This window comes from Lathyrus oleraceus, chromosome 2 (assembly GCF_024323335.1).
Source record: "Lathyrus oleraceus cultivar Zhongwan6 chromosome 2, CAAS_Psat_ZW6_1.0, whole genome shotgun sequence".
Classification (NCBI taxonomy): domain Eukaryota; kingdom Viridiplantae; phylum Streptophyta; class Magnoliopsida; order Fabales; family Fabaceae; genus Lathyrus; species Lathyrus oleraceus.
In genome coordinates, this window is record NC_066580.1 from 9,681,157 (window position 1) to 9,701,840 (window position 20,684).

General features: G+C 41.3%; 1 non-coding gene across 1 annotated transcript; it reads right to left on the reverse strand.

Annotated features, from left to right (window-relative positions):
- Positions 1-15,789: 15,789 nt before the first annotated feature.
- Positions 15,790-15,896, reverse strand: LOC127125111 (small nucleolar RNA R71). The gene has a single exon (XR_007804571.1). It is a non-coding gene; the product is annotated as a small nucleolar RNA R71 (small nucleolar RNA).
- Positions 15,897-20,684: the final 4,788 nt, after the last annotated feature.

Genomic DNA, 20,684 nt, shown 5'->3' on the forward strand with positions numbered 1-20,684 from the left:
CTAAAGAATTTGTTGAACGAGTTAAAAATGCCACAAGAAGATCCTGTCGAAATATGTGTTAACAATAAATCAGCACTTGCTTTGGCAAAGAATCATGTATTTCATGAAAGAAGTAAGCACATTGACACTCGTTACCACTTCATAAGAGAATGCATCGAGAAGAAGAAGGTGAAGTTGAAGTATGTGATGTCTAGAGATCAAGTTGCCGACATTTTCACCAAGCCACTCAAATTGAAAACTTTCGTGAAGTTAAGGAATATGCTTGGAGTCACAAATCAAGTTTAAGGGGGATGTTGAAATGTTAAACTTGATTTGGGCCTAATTTTATTTTTGATATTGGGTTTAGTTATTTGGTCTTAGTTTATTTTGGGTAATGTTTCTAGAAAAGTCTTGTAGTATTTGGAGTATCTAGATATTTCTTAAGATTGTAATATTTTCTAGAATACTCTTTGAATATCTAGACTTGAGAACTCTCTAGAATTAGTGTGTCTAGAGTTCTCCTTATAGTACTATAAATAGAGATGTAATCTTACACTTTTGCATCAGATAAAAATACAAAATTCTCTCTTCCATAAACAACTCTCATACCTATCAAGTTTCTATTCAAGCCTCTAATACTCCCACACACTTTTTCTGAACACAAAAATGATTTATTTCCAACCGTAAATTGGCATTAGAGTTTTTAGAAATATTCCATCTTGTAACCTTTTTGAATAGTACCAAGAGGAAGAGAAAGGAAACCAATTAGGTAAAATTAGAAAAATTGTTGTGAAGCTTCATTACGGTAGAGGAGCGGGAGAAGAATGACTAAACGAAGGTTTATATACAATATTATAACATAGAGAATGAAGATACCATTTTAAATAATAACAAAGAGACGAATTTTGGTCCCTAAGAGACCTCATGACGCAAATGTAGGTATGAAAAATGGTAGCACTCTGTGGAGATATGTGTCCACAAAAGTAAAGAAATCAGAAGCCACTGATAATCCATATGAGCAATTCACTCCATGGGACCAAGACCCTGGGGACTCTCCTGGGGATAGAAAAGGGATAAAAATGCGCGAGCAGGTCACGACTCAAAGCGCGGGGAACAGAATTCCAAAGGGAAAAGATCCAATGGAAAGACTCGAGCTGACTCGAAGATGCATGTATTGGGGAATATGCCAATACAGCAAAAAACTATCCACAACGGATACTTCGGATAAAATCCGGATGAAAACAATCCACTAAGGGACTTCGCTGGGGATGTCCACAAGGACACTCCTGGGGAAGCAGCGGGACGAGGTATTACCGGTTACTGGGTAATAAGCTCAAGGAGACATGTGATCTGAACGCCAGGTATGAGGGTGAGAGATACAACATGCTCAGGAAGAGATGAATATCCAAGACCGGTATAAGGGTGAGAGATATCAAAACTTCAAAACGTCTGAGGAAAACCTAAAAGGTATACTTCAACTCAGGGATTCTGACTCCATAGGGGACAAAAAGTCATAATAGGGAGCAGAGAGGAAGGAACACCAGGGATACCGGTTACTGGGCATATAATAGGTGACCAACCAAGGCGTGAATTGGGGAATATTCCCAAAACACTCATCATCCAAAAGAGGGCTAAAAGCAAACTCGATTACAGGATGGATATTCGACTCCACAAAGGGGATACGAATCTTACTCAACTGGGGAAGAACAAAAGGCTTCAGACCCGAGAGTGCATGAGATATACTATCTATTACCGTCAGAACATAGATAATATACTCGCATGGACGATTATCCACAACCGGTTACTGGGTTAATAAAGGATAAATCGACCGAAAAGAAAAGGCATCGGGATACCGAACTAGGTATATAATGATGACCAATTCAGGGGAGAAACAATCGTTACCAACAACAACAAGGTAGACGAGAGATGACCCGCTGGGGATAAATTGCGTAATCAGGGCAATTATCCAAGCAGATGAGGGGATATCATCACCGAATATTGGATGAAGATAACTGTCACCAATTAAAGATGAGCAAAAATAGTTACTCTGTAAAAAGGGAAGAAATAGGGTTTACAACTACCAGTATGAGGGTAGAGAACCACAGACTCCGCCGGGGATAATAATTACTAATTATTGAGCAATTATTCATTTACCACGGGGAAATAGGAAAAGAGTCTCAAGAGACCGATCTAGGATCAAACTAGATAGGCACACCAAATCAAGACTTGTTCCGGTGAGGATATAACTCAATGGGGAAAACCATCCCAGTATATGTGTTGGGAAGGAACAAAAACAATCGACATCCACGAGGATATAACCCGGTGGGGAATATGGAAGAAAGGATAGACGCTTTCTGCTTATGGAGCTGACTCTATATGGAGAGATCAGACACACACGTCTGCTTGGGGAAGTATATCACCAAATAGCAGGAGACAGTAAACAACGATATATGGCAAAGAATGCAACATGAATATTTGAATGTTATAATTATGCATGAATATGCGTGGTTTATGTATGATGTATGCTGACAGACAGACATATCTAACACAACCAGGTCCAGGAATCAACCACCCGGTACTACATCTCAAGAGAGAAAGCCAAGTTCACCGGAGAGTATCCAATCTGTTGGGGATCAGAGATACTAGGAAGCAAAGAACTCTGCAAGGGATGAATCATCAATCATTCCAGCTGGGGATGAGAGTTATCACAGACAAGGTCCACCACACCAACAACTCTACTGGGGAATCTATCCGAGGAGATAAAGGATTTATCGGGATCAACCACCAAATACCGCTCTTGCCCAAAGAGATCCAAGTTGTTGAGGAAGAAAGATTGCTACTCTGCTGAAGGGAAGAGAGGTGACTCTCAACAAGCAATCCACTTGGTAGGATAAACCACAAGGGGTTCCGGAGGGAGGAGATACAGTCATGCCAAGAATATGGACAAAAATCTTACCCTTTTAGGGGATCGTACCACCCTTGGGAGAGCACTGAGGAGCTCCTAAGTACCCTTTCGTCATTGTGAATGTTCACTTTGTTTAAAAACAAATTATGAAAAATTTGATTGTTTAAAACAATGATATTTTCTTAATCAAAACATGCAAAACATTTGTTGAATAGAAACAGATAAGAGTGCCAATAATTGGATAAAAGGCTCAAATTTATTTGATAGAATGGTAGTCTGCGGATGGCAAGACTCCATAGATCTTTACAAATTTGAAATTGGTGATATATATTGGAAAAGGGCTACATTGAACATAATGACCATTTCTCCACCAATTCTGAATCCGATGTATTTGAAGCTTTGGTTGATAATGAGCAGGAATCTCTAACGGACGACAGTTGTAGAACAAAGTCTTGTCAGGATGCAGTTACTTGCCAAATCCCTGATTTTTGCCTAGAATGCCCCAGGATGAGGTACTCAATCTAGTGGGATACATATATATTTTTTTGTGTCTCTAACTTTTGCCTGGATCGCCCTTTCGGGTTTTCAATCCACCGAGACGCTCATTTTTGCCTAAGCCGCCCTTTCGGGTTTTCAGCTTAGCGAGCTATTCAGTTTTTTTTTTGTTTTTTTAGGCGAAGTATTTCTTGACTGCATCTGAATTCACAAGACGAGTGAAATCCTCCCCATCCATAGTTGTAAGTATCAAAGCACCGCCTAAAAAGGCTCTCTTAACAACATGCGGACCCTCATAGTTTGGAGTCCACTTGCCCCTGGAATCGGGCGCGAAAGACTTTCTTGAGCACAAGGTCACCTTCTCGAAACACACGAGGCTTGACCTTCTTATCAAAAGCTTTCTTCATCCTTTGCTGATATAACTGACCGTGGCACATGGCAGTCAATCTCTTCTCTTCAATCAAATTCAGCTGGTCATAACGACTCTGAACCCATTCAGCATCAGTCAACTTGGCTTCCATCAAGACTATCATTGATGGGATCTCCACCTCTACAGGGAGTACAACCTCCAATATTGACTTAGCGATCATATCGTCAAGGTACGCCTCAATCTCCTTATGCATCATGTCATGGAACAAGGTAGTCATAGCTCGTTGATACGTGGTTCCGGCGTTCTTCAAACCGAAGGGCATCACTCGATAACAGAATGTTCCTCAAGGTGTGATGAATGTTGTCTTCTCCATATCCTCGGGTGCCATTTTAATCTGATTATATCCGGAAAATCCATCCATAAATGAGAAGACTTTGAATTTAGCTGTATTATCTACCAACATATCAATATGTGGTAGAGGGAAATCATCTTTCGGACTAGCTTTATTCAAGTCTCTATAGTCCACACACATCTGGACTTTTCCATCTTTCTTAGGCACGGGCACAATATTGGCCACCCATTGAGGATATGTAGAAGTCACCAGAAACCCCGCATCAATTTGCTTCTGAACTTCCTCTTTGATCTTCACTGCCATATCAGGATGAGTTCTTCTGAGTTTCTGCTTCACAGGCACGCACTCAGGTTTTAGAGGTAGGAAATGTTGCACAATATCAATATCTAGACCAGGCATGTCTTCATATGACCAGGCAAAGACGTCAACATATTCTCGTAGTAACTTAATCAACCCCTTCTTAACGGATTCTTCCAGAAGTGCCCCAATCTTTACCTGTCGCACACAATCTTCAGACCCCAAATTGACTGTCTCCAGATTCTCAAGATGCGGTTGAATGATCTTTTCTTCATGCTCAAGTAGACGGGTAATCTCGTCAGGAATCTCTTCAACATCATCTTCCTCTGCCTCAAATACAGGGAATTCAAAATTGGGAGATGGTGTTGGGTCATTATGTTCAATGGGTTTAGAAATCAACCTGCATAATGATTTTTGGATATGAAAAGATTTAGAATTCAAACAAGGCAAATCATTATGCAGATGAAAAGATTGATTTTATTCCATTTTGAGGTTTTATGTGATCACCAATTTCATGCAAAAACAAAAAGGGAAAATAAATGGGAAAAACAAACATTTAACATGAATTTATTGAATGAAAATATCATTGTATTTATGTGCCATCAATGTCATCACTCCTCCTTTTGGCATGGGAGAAGGGTTTTCAAACAAAGTGATTATTACGCTGACTTATGGACAACTGTTGGAATATCCACAGCGACCCAATTGTTGTAGACCCCTCCAGGGATGATGAAGTTGCCAGAATCCTTTGTATCTTCTTCTAAAACGGCAGCAGCCTCCTCATCTAGACCAGTGTGGATGAAACCTCCACTCTTGAATAAACCTTGCTTGTTGAAAGTACCAGAAGAAAAACCTATGCCAGCCCGGGACTCGTTGTCTTCTAACTCAATCATTTTTCCTAAACCAGTGGTTGCACCACGCTCAATGGCAAACTTTGCATCTTTGTAGGAAGCAAATGAAGGAGTTCTCTTCTCAATAGGCTCAGCTATAGATAAAGCTTGGAAAGGAGTTCCAATTTCAACCTCAGCATCTATATAAGAGAAGGAAGACAAATGGCTAACCAGGAGAGCCCTTTCTCCCCCTACCACTACCAGTTTCTTGTCTTTCACGAATTTCAATTTCTGGTGTAGGGTGGATGTCACGGCGCCTGCCTCGTGAATCCATGGTCTACCTAAGAGACAACTATACGATGGGTGAATGTCCATAACCTGGAAGGTAATCTGGAAATCACTTGGTCTGATCTTGATTGGGAGATCAACTTCCCCAATCACAATTTTGCGAGACCCATCGAAAGCCTTCACAACTACTCCACTCTGCCTCATGGGAGGCCCTTGATATGATAGTTTTGAGAGAGTGGACTTTGGCAATATGTTCAATGATGACCCGGTGTCCACCAGTACATTGGACATGGCGTCGTCTCTATATATAATGCCAAGTTGTGGTCTCTTCCCTCCTTAGGGAGATCAGAGTCACAGAAAATCAGGTTGTTGCAAGCAGTAATGTTTGCAACAATGCTATCGAATTGCTCCAAAGTGACATCGTGATCTACATATGCCACATCCAACACCTTCTGCAGAGCCTCTCGGTGTGGTTCTGAGTTCAGAAGCAATGATAACACGGATATTTTGGATGGGGTTTGTAGAAGTTGGTCTACAACATTGTACTCGCTCCTTTTGATGAGTCTCAGCATCTCATCACAGTCTTCTTTCACATTGCCACTCGGGCCAACAGAAGTAGGAGTTTTCAGTATGGAGGAGGGCTTAACAGCAAGTTCCAGATTCGGAGAATTCACAACGTTCCCAATCGGGCGTTCAACAAAATCAGCATTAATTTGAGGCTTCGGCGGTGCTGAAAATACACGGCCACTACGGGTCAAACCGCTAACATCGGCAATATTCACAACAGAAGAAGAGGGCAAGGACACCTCTTTCCCATTCTCTACTGCTACGGCATTGTAGCGATAGGGAATTGCCTTTTCAGAGGAGTAAGGCACAGGACCAGCAGGCTTAATGATCAGAGCGGGAGAAGCCTTCTGCTTGCTACCATTGTACTTGATGATAACAGGCTCGGGTATCCGGAACACTGGGGAAATCACGTTGACCTCGGGCTCATTTTCATCAACATTCCTGTTTTGAAGGATCTCAATGACTCTTTCGTCCAGCATTTCCTGAACATCCTTGCGTACCTGGCAACAACCCAATCGGTTAGCAGAGCAGACTCGGCATCTATTATGGTCATGCTCATAATGACTGTAGTCACATAACAAACGATGCATCTGGACCAGAGACTGTCGAATATGACTGACATACTTGACCTTGTATTTTCCAGGGCAACCCTGGACCATGTTGACAGATTTCCCATGTTCGGGCAATGGGTTCTTCTTCACATTAGGGCCTACGTCCTCAAAACATAAAATACCACACCTCACAAGGTCTTGAACCTTGGTCTTCAAAGGGTAACAATTCTCCACGTCGTGGCCGGGAGCACCAGAATGGTAAACACAATGTAACTCAGGCTTATACCACCACTGGGGGTTAGCAGGTATAGCCGGTGGGTCTCTCGGAGTAATCAACTTCCTTTCTATCAAAGAGGGATATAACTCCGCGTACGTCATAGGAATAGGATCGAAGGTGCCCCTTTTCCTCTCGTAACTCGTGCTGGTTTGATTACTGTTTCGAGGCTGGTAGGCCTGCTGCTGCGGTCGGTGCTGTTGTTGCTGATATTGCGGATGTGGTTGATGATTGTTACTATGTTGCTGATACTGTTGATTGTCTCTGAAAACAGGTGCTATATGAGCCACCTGGTGCTGGTTACTGGCGGGACGCAGAGTCTTCCTCCTCACAGAGGGTCTTCTTGGTTTCTCATGGGAGATCACAGCATGTGCCTCTCCATCTTTCTTCTTTGCAAACGCCCCATAACGTTTGGCAGAAGAGCCTTCTTCTCTGGTTAACCGTCCTTCACGGACCCCTTCTTCTAGACGCATCCCCATATTCACCATCTCGGTGAAGTCAAAAGGAGCGCTAGCAATCATCCGCTCATAATAAAAAGAACTTAAAGTCTTCAAAAAGATCTTAGTCATCTCTTTTTCTTCTAGCGGAGGCACGATTTGTGCTGCTACCTCTCGCCACCTTTGGGCGTACTCCTTAAATGTTTCTTTATCCTTCTGGGACATGGCTCTCAATTGATCTCTATCGGGAGCCATATCCACGTTGTACTTGTACTGCTTGACGAAGGCTTCGCCGAGATCATTGAAGGATCGGATGTTCGCGCTGTCTAAACCCATGTACCAACGCAAAGCAGCACCGGACAGACTGTCCTGAAAGTAGTGGATGAGTAGTTGGTCATTATCGGTTTGAGTCGACATCTTCCTGGCATACATGACCAGGTGGCTGAGAGGACAAGTATTTCCTTTGTACTTTTCAAAATCAAGGACCTTGAATTTCACAGGGATCTTCACATTTGGAACCAAGCAGAGTTCGGCAGCAGACTTGCCGAAAAGATCCTTCCCTCTGAGAGTTTTCAATTCCTTGCGAAGCTCAAGAAATTGATCGTTCATAGCTTCCATCTTCTCATAAACATCTGGACCCTCAGACGGCTCAGAATGATAGATGGTGTCGTCTACCCTGGGCAAAGTATGCACGATAGGAGGAGGAACGGCAAGGACCGGGCTAGATGCCGGCAGAGAAGCAAAGGTGGGAACAAGACCCTCAGGCATGAAATTGGGAGGCATCCCCCACGGGAACCCGGTTGGCATGGCTGTTGGAACAAAGTGTGCACTGGCAGCGGGCACAGTAGAGGAGATAATCTCGGAGATAACTGTCCTCTGGGGAGGAGTTGAAGGTATCGAAGAAGACTGGCTCTGGGCAGCCATGAGTGACTCCATTAGGGCAGTCAATCTGGCCACTTCCTCTTTCAGCTCGCGGTTCTCTTGCTCTAAGTGATCCATCAGTCTTGAAATGTTGGCTCTAGTGTAGTACCGGTGAGTCAGCTTGTCTTCAAAATAAATGAAGGCCACAGAGTTAGACCACAGGGCAAGGGACCGGAAACAAAACCTGCTTATGCATATGATGCATGCAATGTTTGTGCATATGATTTGTTTTTTATTTCAAAGGAACTTTAGAGTTTTATTTGCAAATTTTGGAAATATTAAGCATTTTATCACTTATGGAAATATCTCATCAAATAATATCAGGGAAAAGAAGTGCAGGATTGTCAATCATGTACAAGAGGAAAGGAAAATAATCATCCTATGGATCCCTAGAAACAATCATCTAAAGCTCGGGACACAGGAAGATAAGATGCGCGAAGCCTCTTCACCTCCCTCTCATAGGCTGCCTCCATATCGGCCTTCTCTTTGGCGAGTCGATCATACTTCCTCTTCCAGAACATAGAAGACTGAGGAAGTAGAGAAGTCCATACATCATCAGGGTCATCAATAACCTGATGCTCAAGAAACTCAATCAAGGCATCCTTCTCCTTAATCTGCTGAAGCAACTCTTCACGTTCACGGATCCAGGCACGTGAACGATCTTCGTCTCTCAACTCCTCTACTCCTTGATTAGGGAGGGTTGAAGGTCCAACCATAATCATAGGTGTAGGTCTCGGATACTTGTAAGGCATGAGATACTCAGACGCCCTTTTCCTAACCCAAACAGTGTAAGGCTCCAAAGCAATGCAATTCTTCGGACCTAACTCTTTCCTTCCTTTCCTATGAATCTTGCGCCAAGCGCGGACCATCCTAGCTTTCAAGCCTTTGGGATCTTTACCATCCTGAAAGAATACACCCTCTAACAGAATGTTATTGGGTTTATCCTTTAGGGGGAACCCAAGCTGCCGACGTGCCAAAACAGGATTGTAGTTAATCCCACCACATGTACCAAGAAGAGGTACATTGGAGAATTTGCCACAAGAGTCAATAATCTGCACACCATCATACACATGGTTATACCAAGAGATATCATCATTAGTGAGAGACATAAGTCTCGTGGACCACCGTAGACATTCCTTGTTCTCCTTGAAAGCGACCGTCTGAGGTAAGTGATAAATAAACCACTTATACAACAGAGGCAAACAACACCCAATGGCGCCACCACCCTTTGCGTTCCTCATATGCAAAGAGAAGTAGGTATCGCCCAACAGAGTCGGAACGGGATTAAGAGTAGAAAAGATCCTAATAGGGTTCACATCCACAAACTTGTCGATGTTAGGGAATAACACTAGCCCATAGATGAGAAGTACAAATATGGCCTCAAAGGCGTCCTCACTCATGGCCTTCCCATACATAGTAGCTTGAGCAATGAGGAACTCAGAAGGGAGACCTTGAATTCCACCTTTGGTAGTCATATGAGCACCAACCAGAGATTCATCTATGTGTAACATGTCAGCTATCTCTTGAGAAGTAGGAATACTCTCCAAGCCACTGAACGGCAACTGGTCTAGAATAGGTATACCCACAAGGTAAGCATACTCCTCAAGGGTAGGCAAAAGCTGAAAATCCGGAAACGTGAAGCAACGGTACAAAGGATCGTAAAACTGCACGAATACACTCATCAATCCTTCATCCACCTGAGTAGTCAGAAGAGGAAGAAGCTTCCCAAAACGAGCCTTGAAACCCAAGGGATCTAATACATAGGATGTCATATTCCTTAACTCTTTCAAATCTGGTTGCCTGAAGCTGTACTTCTTTGTATTCCTTCTTTGTCTTTCCATGTCTGAAAATTTTGCAAATAAACCCCTTAAGTTCCTTGAAAATTTTCTTATTTATTGATGATATGGATGCAAATGGGTGCATGAATGCATGAATGCAACAATCACACTCAAGGATCAAGCAAAGCACACCAAACAAAGGTCATGGGATGGATCATGTTATCCTTAATATCAATCATCCATTTTGGTGGATTATGGTTTACACCTTATCAACACCCAAGTTCCATTGATATTAAGGATTCATGAACGGATCAACCATGAATCAAGGGTTTGTTGCAAGTCACGAGCATGGAGTTTAGGTTAAGAACCACCCAAAAGGAGTGTACTAGGGTTTAAACCTGCCAAACATGTTCTACAAAAGGTTCCCATAGTCATCATCCCATCTTTTGGATATTATCGGAGAAACGACTACTCGTATTCCAAAAATATTCTCAAGAGAGACTCTTATGAGTGTAGTATCGCGTAACAATCGTATCAAATCTTACACTTGAACGACTTTCGCACTACATCCTACGAATAGGCCAAGATGGGCTTGGTAAACTAAGGTCCTTGGCTTCTAAAGTCTATATTGGAAAGAGTAATGTCTAACCACAACTTACTTGTGTGACATTATTGATCCCAACATAACCTCCACCAAGTGAATGGACTTGCAAGTCAACTTGCTAAGGAATAACTCCACACAAGTCAACAAGACTACGCCATTCTCCTATCCTAAGTGCACTCGAGTCCGGGTATAGAACTCATCTCACAAAGATCACCAAGCATACAAGGAATTAATATTCAAGCAATTCAATCATTACATACAATACAGTAATCCCAAATTGCACAAAAATATGTCACAAAACAAAAATAAATATACAATACAATACAACAAATATGAAAAGTAGGCAAAACCCACTAGGATTTATCCTTCCCCAGCAGAGTCGCCACTTTTCTGTAGCGGGGTATTCGTTACCATTAGAGATATTGACTAAATCCAAGGTAAATCATACCAGTCGAGTCGCCACCGCACTTCTATTTATCCAAAGGAATGGTTAGAAAGCGAACAAAAACCTAAAAGTTTTATCGAATCAAAAACTAGTAAAAATGTCAGAGATCTGGGTAAGGGGGTTGGTTATGCAATGGGAAGGTGTTAGGCACCCAAAGCATCCTAGGTACTCCTAGGGAGCCCTTTTCACATTTGTTGCAAAGGTTGTTGTTTTTTTTGAAAATTTATTTGTGCAAACATGATTGAAGGGATGAGAAAAGTGTGTATGTTTATCTAATGTACTACTTACTAAAAAAGGGTCAAAAGAAAATGACTCGCACGGACGTCGCATCCACTGCATACGTATCTCATCTGAATCTGAGAATCAGAGTCTTCGTAGCTCGGCTACCTATGGGTTAAAGAGGAGTTTACTCGCTAAGACATCGCGTCTTATGCCTACGTATCTCATCTGGGATGAAAATCAGAGCAAAACGTAGTTCGACCACCTATGGGGTAAGGGTTGTGTTTTGGGGTGAACGACGTTACTACGCAATCTACCGGATGCTCGACCTTTGGAAACTTACTCGCCTGTAGTAGAAGGAGATAACGTGTTCTTAGGAGAAGAAAAATCAATGAGTTTGGGGTGTTTAGGGATGCTCATGCAAAAAGGCAGTCCTAGATGAAGGAACCGCGCAACCTTAATTGGCATGCCACGAGAGGCTATGCGAAACCTAAGAAAGCGGTAAAATGCGGGAAAAATAAAGGGATCGAGAGATCTACCGTACGGATAAAGATCCGAAGTAACAGCAATTAGATAAATAAGAAACCCAAAGACTCTTCCAAGCTAAACACCATCAAAGAAAGCGAGTCAGTACAGGTAATCGGAATAGACCTCCAGGTGGTACCCCACAAATAAAGTGGAACACCAGGCAAGCCATCTCTGCAAGAGTCATATGAGCCCTCACAAAACAAAACTCAACAAACAGGTTAGAGAAACAAGATAGGGTAATCAAGAGTTGCCCCCAAATCAAAATGTAACCACATGAATCATGCCATTAAAATTCACAAAAAGCTCACAAAAAGCAACCAAGGGTAGGAGGCCTAAACCTCTTGTCGAACACATGCATCAAAAGGGTATCAAATTCACCCATAATACCTCATACATTCAGAGCATTCAAATTAAAAGCATAAAGTAATGGGAATAAGGGCAAACCTGATTGGAGAGACCGATGAAATTGAATGGCACGGTTGGGTTTGCAAAGCAATCTAAGGGTTTATATGAGATGGAATTGGCTCTTTGCAGATGAGTTCCCTTCAGTCTTTGGAGGTTGCTCTGAACTTTGTTAGCTCTTCTCTCACTATCTTTTTCCCTGCCAGGGTAATAGGAATAGAATTGAATTTTGTTTAACTGAAACTCTGAATTTATAACCTGATTTTTGTGGACCTGTGGGCTCAAATGAGAGAGGCCCAAGTCCAAAAAATTTCTGTTATATTTTATTTATTTATTTATTTATTTTTTCGTTTTTCATTTTTTTTTTTCGTTTTTTTTACACGTGGGCTTCGCCTAGCGAGCATGACAGTTCAAGAAATTCCTCTGAGCGTAGGTGATTCTGGTGGCTTTTCTTGGGACTCGCTAGGCGACCCATTCTGCTCGCCTAGCGGGCATGACAGCTCATGAACAAACTTTTGCTCCTTCAAGATTAACGTTTTGACTGACGAATAGACCCCATTTGAACCTGTTGGAAGTATCTCAAGCCATTCCCTTGTGTTGACTGATCATCTAAATAGAACCCACAAAGTGTCTTGGATGATACTCAAGCTTCAAACAAAAGATGTTAGTGACACATTTTTGTGCTTTTGGTTAGTAAACAAAAGTAAGAGAAACAATGATGTATAATTCAAGAATGCTTGGTGATCTCAAACCAATCACAAGGAGTCCCACCCAAAGGCAAAGGGAACCAAGATGCTAAAGATCCTTGAGGCAATGCAAATGCAATGTTATGATGCCATGAGGGATCTTAGGGTCAAAATTGGGGTCTTACACATATTGATTAGGTTATCCCACCCCCCAATTTTTTTGTTGGACTCTTCCAGCTACGTGATCTTCATCTTTGTTTCTATTTACCTACACCACATATTCAACTATCCTGAGTTTAGGTTGTTTAACTGGCTAGGATGCAACTTGTTGTTGCACTTGGTTATTAGGGATTGGGTTGTTCCTGCTTACCAGCAAATTGACCCATTTAATGTTCTAAGTATTGGTAACTATGATTGGTATTTTGGATCAAAGGATTGAATATCGTATCATTTTGATGGATAAACATGTAACCATGTCATGGTAATTGTCATCCATATGTTTCCTCACAACCATAAGGGAATTATTAGTTGATAACACTGAAATTTACGTATTTTCGACTCCGATTTCACATGCATTCTAGTTGTTTTATTGTCATATTGTTGTGTTATTACTGTGTTTTCCTTTGTTTTCAGGTTTTTACTTTAATCGGAGCCCCAATCGAGAAAAGGAGTGAAAAAGGGCTAAAAACCCTAAAATTCAGCATTTTGTGCTTATGGCCTACCCAGTGGTGGGCGCCACAGACCAAGCCATGACGTGTCACACTCAACTTCCCTCAACTCCCACGTTTCCCCAATACATCCACTAAGGCGCCTCACTTTGGCCTTGTGGCGTGCGCCATGGCCTTGTGGCGGGCGCCACAAGAGGAAAAACGGTTTCCTCCTACTTTCAAGTTGAAGGGCATCCAAGTCATTTCCATCTTTTTACTTGCTTATAAATAGAAACGCGAATTCACTTTTACAATCATCCAAACTTAGAGCAGACGAAGATCCAAACTTAGAACAGAGGCAAACTCAGAAGCAACTTTGTTTCACTTAGGCATATATTCAGTATTTTATAGTGGTAATCGCTTCGCATTGGAGTGTTACCACAATTGTGTAATCAAGTTTGTGATAAAGTCTGTAATCGAGTTTGGAGCACTTTGGAAGGAAGTTAATCCTGCCGCCATTTTCTTTTCCGCATTGCAATTTACTCAGCCCTCCGATTGGAGCAGGTTTTTATTACTCGCCTTTACTTTATTTATTTCCCGCACTCGCCTTTACTTTATTTATTTCCCGCACTCGCTTTTACTTTATTTATTTCCCGCACTCGCTTTTACTTTATTTATTTCCCGCACTCGCTTTTACTTTATTTATTTCCTCGCACTCGCTTTTACTTTGTTTATTTCCCGCACTCGCTTTACTTTTATTTATTTCCTCGCACTCGCTTTAAATTATTTACTTTCCGCACTCGCACTACTTTTATTTACTTTCCGCACTCGCACTACTTTTATTTATTTTAATGCACTTTTACTTTACCATGTCTAGCTAAATTTATAAGGCTAGAATGTAAGGATCGTAATTAAACCAGTAATCCGTACAATTGTTCGTAGAAACACTTAAGGGCTATTTTAACTTTCAACTTAAGTTTCCCCGCACTTCAACTCCGTTGGGTAAGATCGAAAGCCGTCCAACGTCTTTATAAACTTAATTGTTTTTAACTATTTCAAAAACAGCGAAAGCGCTTTGTCTAGTTCATTAGGAGTTTTTAACATCAAGAAGAAAAGAGATTTTAAAACTATTTTCGGACGCGTTTATAAGTTTAGAGTCTGGTTCGTGAGAACCTCTTTTGGTTAAGAAATCCAGGTTATAATACTTTTCAACTTAGTCAAGATACTATATTTCTTAAAAATAGGTTTACTACTCTAACGCAATGCGCGCCTTTTTATAAGTGACAATAAGAGGGTTTGATTAGGGAGTACAACTCGGTTCTGAATACGCGAAAGCGACAGTTCCTGTTAAATTAGTTCTTTTCAAAGTAGGAAACATTGCCCATAAGTAATTCTATTAGCAAGTACTTGGATTATTAATTTATTATGTGAATTACATTCGACCCTGTCTTTATTAATTATCTTTATTTCAAACTTTACTTTTCAATTGCACACTACAAAAACACCTATTTTGATTGCCTTTGATAAACACCATAACGACAGATAACGATAGATTGACACTTGGTCTCTATGGATTCGATAATCTTTTATATTACTCTGACGCGTTCGTATACTTGTGAAAAGCAAACGCATCAAGTTTTTGGCGCCGTTGCCGGGGACCAATTTCGTCAAATTTCATTTTCCTGTTGTTGTATCGTTTAGACTTAGGTTATTTCCCACCGGTCAATGCGAAGAACTCGCAGTACCGGAAGTTTAAGCTTAGTATATCCTCTGGCGGAACCTGAATGTTACGCTCGCGCACGTTTATGCTTTCATAGAATTAAGAGAGCTATGGCCGAAGATCAAAACCAAAGACCTCTTAAAGATTTCGCTCAACCATCTAATGAAGAACCTAGTTCTAGTATAGTAAACCCAATAATCCCAGCCAATAATTTTGAACTTAAACCATCCCTGTTGCAACTAGTGCAACAGAGACAATTCGCGGGTCTCGCTACTGAGAACCCAAACCAACATTTAAAAATATTTCTTCAATTAGCAGATACTTTTAAAACCAATGGAGCTTCTCCTGAGGCAATACGTTTAAGATTATTTCCTTTTTCCCTCAGAGATAAAGCCCTATCATGGTTAGATTCCCTTTCACCCAATTCCATTACGACTTGGGATAACCTTAGAAGAGTTTTTCTTGCTAGATATTTTCCCCCGAGTAAGACCGCCGTTCTTCGAAACTATATAACTAGATTTACCCAAAACCATGGAGAATCGCTGTTCGAAGCTTGGGAGAGATATAAAGAGTTGTTACGAGCATGTCCACATCATGGTTTAGAAAATTGGTTAATCATTCAAACCTTCTATAATGGACTTCATTATAACACAAAGATGACCATCGACGCTGCCGCAGGTGGTGCTCTGATGAACAAACCTTACCCTGAAGCTAGTTCCCTCATCGAAGATATGGCTCAAAACCATCAATCATGGGGAGTCGAACGAGCGACAGTTGAAAAGAAGGAAGCCCAAGGAGGAGTGCATGAACTAAGCTCTATAGTTATGATGCAAGCTAAAATGGACGCATTAGCCCTTAAAATCGAGCATATGTACACGAACCCGAATACTGTAGCCGCAGTTTCGTCGGATTGTGAGATATGTGGAACCCAAGGACACCAATCCGCAGAATGCAGTCTATTGAACGAAACCCACTCCGAGCAAGTGAACTACACCCAAGGGAACCCATATTCGAATACCTATAACCCTGGATGGAGGAATCACCCTAACTTCTCCTATAAAAACAATAACCCTATTCAAAATAATGCACCTCCGAGACCTAGTTATCAAGCCCCTAGATCAAATCAACCTATGCAACCTGTACCACCGAAGCCGAGCCTTGAGAAAATTATGGAAAATTTTATCACCGCTCAAACCCAACAAAACAAGGAGTTCATGAACCAAAACATTCATGTTAACGAATTGATTACTCAGTTAGGAACCAAGGTTGACCAAATAGTTACTCATACCAAGATGCTTGAAACCCAGATCTCTCAGGTAGCTTTAAACCAAGCCCCTCAGACTACACCTGGAGGACAATTCCCTGGACAACCTCAACAAAATCCGAGAGGACAAGCCAATGCCATTACCCTACGAAGTGGGAACGCTTATGATGAGCCACCAAACCCAAGATTGAGTGAACCCAAAACTTCTAAGGAATGTACCAAACCCCCAGACAAAGTAAAGGAACCAGAGGAATCTGAAAACCAGGAAGGTCGAGAGAAAGGAGAAGAACCTAAAGATAAAATTTACGTACCACCCCCGCCATACAAACCACCTATACCATATCCGCAAAGACTCAAACAAACCCAGATCAATAAACAATATCAAAAATTTATTAAAGTTATAGAAAAACTTCATGTAGAAATCCCTTTCACAGAAGCCATCACCCAAATACCTTCTTATGCAAAGTTTCTGAAAGACATCCTTACCAACAAACGTAGACTTGACGATCCGAAGCCTTTGGAATGTAATGCTATTTCCGAGGACAAATTAGCAAAGAAAGATAAAGATCCTGGAAATTTCTCCATTCCTTGCCTTTTGGGTAATCATGTCATCGAAAAAGCTTTTCTAGACTTAGGAGCTAGTGTGAGCTTAATGCCTCTAGCAGTTTGTGAGAGGTTAAACTTAGGAGAATTACAACCCACTAAGATGTCACTCCAGTTAGCCGATAGATCTGTTAAATATCCGATAGGCATTTTAGAAGATGTCCCTGTTAGGATAGGTCAACTATTTATCCCTACTGATTTTGTCGTCATGGACATCAAAGAGGACAATGATATACCAATTCTTCTAGGTAGACCGTTCTTATCAACTGCAGGAGCCATAATAGATGTCAAGAAAGGAAAGTTGACATTTGAGGTAGGTGACGAGAAGATAAAATTTATACTTTCGAAATTTCTTATGGCACCTGTGATGGGAGACTCGTGTTATGCCTTAGATATCATTGATGAATGTGTTAGAGAATTAGAACAAAAAGAAATTATAAAGTTACCATCAACCCCCATAAAGGAAGATGATGACTTTAAAGAACCTTACTGAAGGTGAGAAAAACAAGAAAGGGGGGGGTTGAATTGTTTGGAAAATAAGCGCTTTTTCAAAATGAAAATCACACAAGGATTTTATACTGGTTCGCTTATAACACAAAGCTACTCCAGTCCACCCGGCCAAGGTGATTTCGCCTTCAACAAGGACTTAATCCACTAATCTTGAAAGATTGATTTACAAACAACGTCTAAGAGAAAGATCTCTTAGTCCTCTCAAGTATACAGACTGCAAAGAGTCACTTGAGGAAATACAACAAAGATGAAAACTTATGTAATCTAAAGTGCTTCTAAGATAAGCAAATATTACAACAGTAAGAACAATGTGTTTCACGTTTTAAGCAAAAGCTTTGTGAAGATTGAGAGAATAAAAACGTTTTTGTGTGTTGATGTTTCAGTATATTCTCGTTGTGTTGTTGTGCTTGTATATGTTGTATAAGCAATGTTGATTTGCAGTCCTTTATATATAGGAGTGGAGTAGTCGTTGAAACTGATGGTCAATGCTTTGAAGTAATGCCATAACTTATATAGCTTCTTGCCAAGACAACTTTTTCTCCTTGAATGACTACTTTCCAAATATAGTTCCTTTTCATTTGAATTTGGAGTTTAACGTCTCTTTCTGTATAAGGAAATCCATTTCCAAAACTTTATTTGAAGTTAACGTTACTCTTCCTTATTTAGCAATTCCATAATCAGAGTCTTCGTGTTTCTGGAGATCTTGGAATCTTTCTATCTAACTTCTGATGTTGATCTCTTTTGAGTTCTGATGATTTCTTCAGATAGCGCTGAGAGTTTCTGGAGTTTGACATACCGTTGTTCAGAGTCAGAACTTCTAGAGCGTACTTATTGTTCAGATGCTTCTGATATTTTGCTGTTTTGCTCAGAGTTAGACTTTCTTGAACGTGTTTCCACTTCAGATACTTTTGGTCTTCTGATAATTTGTATCTGATATGATTATGTATCTGATGATGTCATCAGATTTTTTCTTCTTTCCTTAGAACCCTGCACACTTAGAAACTTTTCGTTAGGGTGCCAATTTTGGTTTCATCCTTTGTTATCATCAAAATCATGGAATCTGTTGTAGAACAATTTTTGTTCTTACAATCTCCCCCTTTTTGATGATGACAAAACAATCTTAATTAGCAGATGAAACATAAAAAATATCAGATCAGATAGACAAGAGCTCCCCCTGAGATAGTGCTGGGGAGTTCAGAAGTTCTTACCAGAGCTTCCAAGCAATGAGGTTTCTTGATACCTTCTGCAATTTCTTAAGTCCAGGTTAGATAAGTTTATTTTTAAGAAAAATATGTTGCAGAATGCTTAAGGTATTTAGACAATATTTTCATCAGAGCTATTAATGACTTCTCCCCCTTTTTGTCAGAATCAAAAAGACATAGCAAAAATAATAATTCAAGAGAAAAACATTGTATTCAGATAAAAAGCAACAGAGGCAAAAAGAACAAGTAAACATCAGAAACAAAGAAACAAAACAACAGGCAAACAAAAATCCTAAGTGCCTAGGGGTTTGGAGGCGGAGGCATTCTCTGAAGCAATTGAGCCAGCATGCTCTGAATGTTATCATTGACAGTATCTTGTTTATCCATTCTGGCACGGAGTTCCTTCTGATCGTTTTTGAGTTCTTCAAGCGTCTGGAGAACCATAGGGATAACAGAAGAGGACTCCCCCTGAGTCAGAGCCTGTTGTGCTTCAGCAGCGGCCTTTGCTTCAGCTTCAGCAGCAGCCTGTGCCTCAGCTTCAACAGCAGCAGCAGCATTGGCCAGAGCTTTAGCTTCAGCTTCCTTTGCCCTTTCTTCCTCTAGCCTTCTGGCTTCTTCTTCAGCTTCTTTTGCCAGTCTCTCTTCCTCCAGCCTTCTGGCTTCAGCTTCTCTTGCAAGTCTTTCCTGGAGTCTTGCCTCAGCATCTCTGATGTAGCCATTTCTGACTTGTTCAGAGATGTTCTTCAGTTTAAAAGCCTCAGAGGTCATCCAACCAATGACTCTGTTCCAGTGTGTCCTTACAGAGTCAGGATCATCACTGACTTCAGAGTTAATGGTCAGAGACTTGACCTTTTGTACTGAAGCCCCTGCGACCAGCATTATGACTTCCTCAAGGGTAGGTACAGAAAGGTTAGGTTCAGAGGTTTGAGGTGAAGAGGTTGGAGGGCTGAGATTTAATGTTAGAGGTTCAGGGTCAGCTTCAGGTTCAGGTTCAGCTTCAGGTTCAGCTTCAGGTTCTGGTTCAGCTGAGGTGTTTGGAGGGGTGATATCAGAGGTGTGGAGGTCAGAGGGTTGAGTTTCAGAAGGTTGGTCTTCAGAAGGGATGTTGGTTGTTTGTTCTGGGGGAGGTGAAGTTGCTTCAGATTGTGTTGGTTGTTGAGAGTTTTGGTTTAGAGCCTGAAGTTGGGCTAAGGTTGGAGAGCTAGGGCCAGAGTGTTCTGGGTCAGAGGAGAGGATAAGGTATGGAGGTGATTCTGGGTCTGAAGATGATGAAGAGGAAGTGGTGTGGTTCATTTCTTCAGCTTCAGATAGAGGTAGTGTTGTATGGGCAAGATTAATTTTGGGTAGAGGTTGTGAGGTTCTGGTTGTAGAAGGTGGGGTTTCAGAGGTTGTGTATATAGGTGGTGTTGGGAGAGGATTAGAAGAAGCCATAAGTTGTTCAGAGGGAATAGATGGAGCAGACGTACCAGTAGTTTCTTGCAGAGGCGCTGGAGATCTGGTTCCAGAAGTTTCTCCTATTCTTGCTCTCTTTGCCTTCGAAGACTTATTCTTAGGGGGACCTCTTTTGAATCTGACAAAGTCTTCTTCTGAATCTAGACAGTCGTCCAATCTGAAGTCAGATATGTCGACTCCCTCATCCTTCAGACGTTGCATGTAGTGGAGGATTGCATCTACGGGTTCATTCTTGAAGAACCTTGCAAGACCATGTGGCAGCTTCCTCTGATCCTTCAAGGCGTCCCAGGAGGTGTCCATTGTGGGTCTGACTTGAATCTTCTTCAATATTCCCATACTCTTGAGATTTCTGGCGTTC